The sequence below is a fragment of the Sinocyclocheilus anshuiensis genome, unplaced genomic scaffold (genome assembly GCF_001515605.1).
Source record: "Sinocyclocheilus anshuiensis isolate Anshui unplaced genomic scaffold, SAMN03320099.WGS_v1.1 scaffold1355, whole genome shotgun sequence".
NCBI classification, from domain to species: Eukaryota; Metazoa; Chordata; class Actinopteri; order Cypriniformes; family Cyprinidae; genus Sinocyclocheilus; species Sinocyclocheilus anshuiensis.
This window is the reverse complement of record NW_015540070.1, coordinates 183,693-190,896: the sequence shown is the minus strand read 5'-3', so window position 1 is coordinate 190,896 and position 7,204 is coordinate 183,693. Positions and strand designations below refer to the sequence as shown.

Here is a 7,204-nt window from a genome sequence, read left to right as displayed (position 1 = left end):
TACTTACAGGCTGTGAGTCAGAAGCGCCAGACTGTCCTTGCAAAGTTGGAACTGCCCCACTTTGTGCACAGGCGCATTGTAGGCTACTCTCACAGGTTCAGGAAACAGTCCTCCGTAAAATACGCAGCACACATCTGAATATTTGGGTTGAACTGTTCTGGAACAGTGTTGTAAATACAACTTAGCCACTGATTTCTAGTTGTGTCCTCTTTTGGAAGGCCAAACAAAGTAGTTTCGCTTTCACAACGAAACACACAGCATCTCCACGACATGGTGGCGGTGGCAACAATACTACAGCGAGAAAGTTACGCCTTCTTTCTTTGCATGAACATTTGGGCGGTGTTATGCAAATCTTCCCACACAGTGACGTAGACATGTGGGGGCGTGTTTAAACGAGGCGTTTTAGGAGGACGTGGACGAGTCTTAACTTTTAGAAAGAATATTTCTTTGGGTTTGAGACTTTAGTCTTTGCAACTTTAGGGATCTTATCTATGCACGAATAACTTGTAACACTCCAAAGAGAAAAGAAAACTTGAAGTTGCATCATATGACCCCTTTAACAATATTGACCTTGAAATAGGCTCAGACCACCCAGGCCAAGTACATATTGAAAAATATACAATTCTTAAAAATGCTCATACTCACTTATTGTTGTCATTTTAATATTGAATACTTCTAATTCATCTAATGCTTAAAATAGTTTCTGTGCTTCTCTGCGAATAATCCCATCCTGAGAATTAATGAGGTATTAATGCCACTAGACCAAAACTTAGATCACTGCTCAATGTCCAGCTGCCCATTTGTTGCAAGTCCTTTGGATTTTGGCATCATAACCATTGAAGTCAGAACTCTGGACACTGTCGAACGGAATAACTGTCTGTTTGCTGCCTGAGGAAGTTCCACTGGACTAAGTACTCCCAGACTCATGGCAAGTGGAAGCTGACTTGAACCCTCTAGAATTGTGGGACCACTAACCAATTGTCTGCTCTGTCCACCTTTCCCTGGTACAATGTTCTGAACACCATTTACTAATAGCTGACTGTTATTTACCTGTCCATTTGCAACTTGAGGCAGTCTCACTAGGTTTGGAGTTCCTGCGCTCATAGACACAGGATACTGACCTGGGCCTGCAACCAGTAAATTACCTCTACCAACAGGAGCCTCTAGAATAGAATGACCACTAACCAGTAGTCTACTCTCTTCACCTTTTTTTGAAGCACTCTGGTAAGGACCACTTACTAATAGCTGGCTGTTTACCTGACCAGTTGCAGTTTGAGGCACTGTCACTAGGTTTGGAGTTCCTGGGCCTCCTATCAATACATTGCTTCCATTGACAGGAGTTTCTACAATTGTTACGGTACCTTCATTCTGTGCACTGGAAAGGGAGCCATCAACTACTGTTTGGTTCATATGTACCATTCCACTCAACTCTTGAGAACTTACTGGGTAAAGTAGTTGAGGGCTCATGGGACGATGACTTGGACCTAGACCTCCAACGAATACTTTACCTTCATTTACTGAACCATCTATAAGAGTTAATCTACCCTGCCCGTTCTCTCTTAACATCTGCAGTGAACATCTAGATCTGAACATCTACATGCAGCGATCTAGTTGTTGCTGTGGCATCAATACAAGGTTTGGAGTTGGTGAAAGGTTCTGAATTACAGCAGGATTAACTTCCCCTAAACCTTTGGTAATCATGACTGGACTTTGAGGTCCAATTTGTGAGTACAAGACTGAATCACCAATGATGTTTTTTGCTAGAACAGCCTGTTGTCCACTACCAAAATGTTCAAGTGTATGGCCGTTACCTTGAGTCAGAATTCTCCCAGATTCTGGAGTTCCATTAATTATGTACACTCCTTGGCCAAGCCCATTCTCTGACAGCAAAACATTGCTTGCCATTGGCTGGTTGAATCCATAGTACATAGGATCCTGTATGACAATCCCTTGATTAGGTTCGGGTTGGACAAGTGGGGATTTAACAGGTATCTCCTCAGGACTGGGCTGGACGATGTTGGTCACGTGACTGGAAGATGCAGCCTCATTTGGTGTTGTCTCAACAGTATTAACAATAACTTCTGGGTCAGTGTGTCTGAGTCCACACACCTCAGCCAAGGTGTTGAACTTTGAACCCAGGTTGTTCAAGAACTCCAGATCATCATTAGACTCTATGAAGCTGCAGCTCCCAATGGAACAGGTAACAGATCCTTCACCCTCATAATCATAGTGCTTCAGTCCTTGCTTTGGAGAATCATTCTCCGATGTATACCTGGATTTCTGGAAAAGAATGAGGAGAAGTGTCATTCTACTTGTAATTTCATTCAGTGTTAAAGGGATAGTATACCCAAAAATGTAAGTTCTTTATCATTGACTCATGTTGCTCCAAATCTGTGTGGCTTTCTTTCTTCTATGGTTATCCAAGATGTAGATGAGTTTGTTTCTTCTTCTGAACAGATTTGGAGAAATTTAGCATTACATCACTTCCGCACCAATAGATCCTCTGCAGCAGGGGCGGGGGAGGGCAGTGCCCCCCTGTCAACAAGCTTGGCCCCCCTAAATTTGGAATCATATCACACCAAACCATTTTGCGTTAAATGTGCAGTTTGTCCTGTAAACTATATATATAAAAAAGAAAAACATCACCAGCTGCTAAACTCAAATCTGCGTTCTCTGGCTGGCACAGAGACACGTTTTTAAAGCACTGCACATTATAACCAATCACATACGATTCTGTTGAGCTTATGAATGCAAGGACCAATCAGAGGCATTCAAATGAGTCATCGCTGAAACACGCTGTTTCGTCACCGCGCGCACTGGCTGACTGAATTCTCTGGCTAATTCTCTCATCAGAAACAACAAAGTGAAGACGTACGAATGTAAATAAGATATTAATTTCACAGTGTAAACAGCTTTAGAGATTATTATGGCAGTTTTTGATAGTGCTTGAACTCGCTGGACTGAAGTGAAAATGTTCTTTGATAATGTAAAGGTTCTTTGCTCTCTTTTTGTAAAATGAAAGTGTTATAGGCTAATTAGTAACTTAAAATGTTTTGATTAAATTCACATTAAATACAAAGTCAGTCGTATTAAAACTATTTTATGGTATGATACTCATATCTGTTACTTAAGTAAAAAGACAGATTTTTATGCAAAGTTAATAGATTACACTATTAGGCTACTTTGCCCATAGCCCATTATAGATCAACTAACATAATCTACAAATGTGTAAAATGCATTTACTTAAACATATTTGAGAATCGAGATATTTCATGATATATTGAATATTTCGAATGAAAATAAAACCCCTGCTGAAAAAAACAATATACACCATTACAAAATGTGTAATGGTTTTACTGGTTATAATGGGACTTGTAGTGGTTTTACTGGAAACTGTAATGGACCCTGTTGGTTGGTTTTAATGGTTAAAAGTTGATGGTTTGTAATGGTATTTGTAGTGGAAACCATAAAAATGTTCTGTGATGGTTTTATTGTTTGTTTCTTTTTCAATAGGGACATAAGCCTATATCAGTTATAAAGTGGTAGCAGCCAATCAATTAACATCTTGTGGGTCTCTAATGGTAATTGGTCGCCTTCTATTGGTAGCTTGTTAAAACCACTAAATCCTAATGGAATATGTCCCAAAACACACTACAGAAAACCATTTTTTAATGGTTAAAAGTTGATAGTTTGTAATGTTTGTAATGGTTATTTGTAGTGGAAACCATTAACATTTTCTGTGATGGTTTTATTGTTTTTGTTTTTTTTTTCAGTAGGGACATAAGCCTATAGCAGTTATACAGTGGTATTGTGGCTGCTGTGTCACATGACAAGCCCCACCCCCTTCACTCGTGCCCCCTCAAAAATTATGCCCCTGACACTACAATACAAAATTATTTGTCAAATAAATGAAACATGATGAAACATTAATATTAGTTGAAAATTTTATAGATTGTTTCTAGAGATTGCAGTGAAACATGACATGGTGAAAAATGACAGAATGAATAATACGTAAAGTAGGTTAAGATGAATTTTAAAATTGTAAAAATTTTTACCCCCCTAGTTACTGTGGTCTAGAACTGCCCCTGCTCGGTGAATGGTGCTGTCAGGATGAGAGTCCAAACAGCTGGTAAAAACTTCACAATAATCCACAAGTAATCCACACAGCAGCAGCCAATCAATTAACATCTTGTAAAGCAAAAAGCTGTGTGTTTGTAATAATAAAATCCATCATTAATGCATTTTAACTTTAAACCATCGCTTCTCGCCAAAATATATAATCCATAAATCCACAGAGTTCATAAATAACTGTGTTGGCCTGTTTCTGCTTATAAGCAGTGCTTGAACTGTGCATATTTCTCTCCTGATTCAGGCGAGAAGACTTTTTCACTTCATAACTCGTATTTTAACTGGAAGCAATGGTTTAAATTTAAAAAACATCTTAATAATGGATTAATTTATTACAAACACGTAGCTTGTCGCTTCACAAGATGTTAACTGATTGACTGGAGTTGTGTGGATTACTTGTGGATTATTGATGTTTTAAAGGGGTCATATGATGCGATTTCAATTTTTCCTTTCTCTTTGGAGTGTTACAAGCTCTTGGTGCATAAAGAAGATCTGTAAAGTTGCAAAGACTAAAGTCTCAAATCCAAAGAGATATTCTTTATAAAAGTTAAGAGTTAACCACGCCTACCTAAAACGGCTCGTTCTAACACGCCCCCACATATCTACCTCACTATGTGGGAAGATTTGCATAACGCTGCCCAAACGTTCATGCAAAGAAAGAAGGCGTAACTTTTATTCTCGCTGTAGTATTGTTGCCGCTGCTGCCATGTCGTGAAGACGCTGATGATTCAAACGCGAGTTTTGGGCAGTGTAGAGTAGCACTTGTTGTTTGTCATTTCTCCGATCACAAATGCAGACAGGGTTTTATGTTTACACGGCGTGATGCAACGCAACGCGTAAAAAGACAGTATAAGTCATTATAATCAATAATTATATCCCCACTGGATGCAACAAATGCCTCGTTTGTAATGGGTTTTAATGTTTTTGTCTCGTCGCTCCGGCCGGACACGGCATCAACAGTATGCTGAGGGGCGTAACATTTCCGTCACACGCTTGAGGTATTCGGCCAATCACAATGCACTGGATAGCTGGCCTATCACAGCACACCTCGCTTTTCAGACCGATGAGCCTTGTAAAAATCGATGCGTTTCAAAAAAGCTGGGCATAGAGGAGAAACAATAATGTACAGTATGTGGAAAATAATGTTTTTTTTTACTTTAAACCGCATAAACACCTTTCATTACACCAAATGCACAAAATAATGTTATTTTTAGCAGCATCATATGACCCCTTTAATGAGCTGTTTGAACTCTCATTCTGACGGCACCCATTCACTTCAGAGGATCCACTGGTGAGCAAGTGATGTAATACTAAATTTCTCCAAATTGTTTGGATGAAGAATCAAACTCATCTACATCTTGGATGGCCTGAAGGTGAGTAAATTTTCTGCAAATTAAAATTTTTGGGTGAACTATTCCTTTAAATACACCTCAATACAAATGTAAAAAAATCGTCTCAGGTTACGCATGTAACCATGGTTCCTCGAGGGAACGAGACGCTTCATCGGAGAACGCTTTGGGAACGCCTTCAGCATGACCGGCTCTGAATCACGTCTGTAATCAGTCCAATGGATGGGCGAGACATCACGGGCAGGGTGACGTAGCGACCAGGAAGCTTAAAAGCACGTGCGGTGAAACCGGCGTCAGCTTCTAGGAGTGAAGCAAGTGGTGGCAGAGATGCCGTAAGTATGGCCCTGCAACGCAGTGTCTCGTTCCCTCGAGGAACCATGGTTACATGCATAACCTGAGACGTTCCTTCAGGAACTCGAGCTGCGTCGGAGAACGCTTTGGGAACAAGCATGCCCACGCCGCCAGACTTTCAAATCTCTGCCTAGTGTGGAAGCCTGCACAGCTATGGCGAGAGAACAGAAGAGCCCGGAGTGGCTCGCATATCTAGGACATAGAACCTGACAAAGTTTAGGGGCGTGGACCATCCCGAAGCGTTGCAGATGTCCTGCATAGAGACACCGGCCAAGAAGGCCTCGGAGGCCGCCACACTTCTCGTTGAGTGAGACTTGATCCCTAGAGGCGAAGGGAGATCAGAGGACTCATAAGCGATAGAGATGGCATCTACTATCCACCGACTGAGGGTCTGTTTTGTAGCTGGAAGACCTCTCTTAGGGGGACCATAGCAAACAAGCAGTTGGTCCGCCCTTCTCCACAGGGCAGCTCACATACAGTTTAGCTTCTGCTGGTCTGGATCCCCGAAGGGAGGAGGAGCTCTGTGGATGCTCGCACTGGACACATACAATTAAGCTTCTGCTGGTCTGGCTCCCTGAAGGGAGGAGGACTGAAGGCCTGGAGTACGACAGGCCGTGGTGTAGAGGATGGGACCTTAGGAACATACCCCGCTCGAGGGTACAGAAACGCTTTGGCCAGACCGGGCGCAAAGTCGATATAGGAAGGGGCCACTGAGAGGGCCTGCAGATCCCCAACTCTCTTGAAAGAAGATATTGCCAGAAGAAAAGTAGTCTTGATAGCTTGAGGTGGCGATCCCAGATCTCCTCGATAGGCTCGAAGGGAGGCCTACAGAGAGCTTCTAGCACCACAGCCAGGTCCCACGGAGGGACACAAGATCTTATCGGAGGCCTCAGCCTCAGCACACTGTGGAGGAAACGTGTAACTAGGGGGTGTCTGCCCACTGACTGGCCACTGAGAGGGGCGTGGTAGGCCGCAATGGCCGCCACGTAGACCTTCAGGGTGATGTGGGTCAACCCTGCAGAGAATCGGGCCTGCAGGAACTCCAGCACTGTACCAACCGGGCAGTTAACTGGTTCGAGCTGGCGGTCTCCGCACCAAGAAGTGAAAACTTTCACTACAGAGCATACAGTTTCCTCGTTGAAGGAGCTCTGGATTGGAGGATGGTCTCAACAACCTCGGTTGAGAGAGCGGAAGTTATGAGCTGTGCCCCCTCAGGGGCCACACACACAACTTCCACAGCTCAGGGCGGGGGTGGACAATCGTACCCTCCGCCTGAGAGAGGAGATCTCTCCTGACGGGAATCTCCCATGGAGAGCCGTCGAGGAGAGAAATCAGGTCCGAGAACCATACTCGGCCCGGCCAGAATGGGGCTACTA

General features: G+C 42.9%; 1 pseudogene; it reads right to left on the bottom strand.

The window, feature by feature from the left end:
* Positions 1–502: 502 nt before the first annotated feature.
* LOC107687166 (desmoglein-2-like) overlaps positions 503–7,204 on the bottom strand; it is a 21,399-nt pseudogene continuing 14,697 nt past the window's right edge.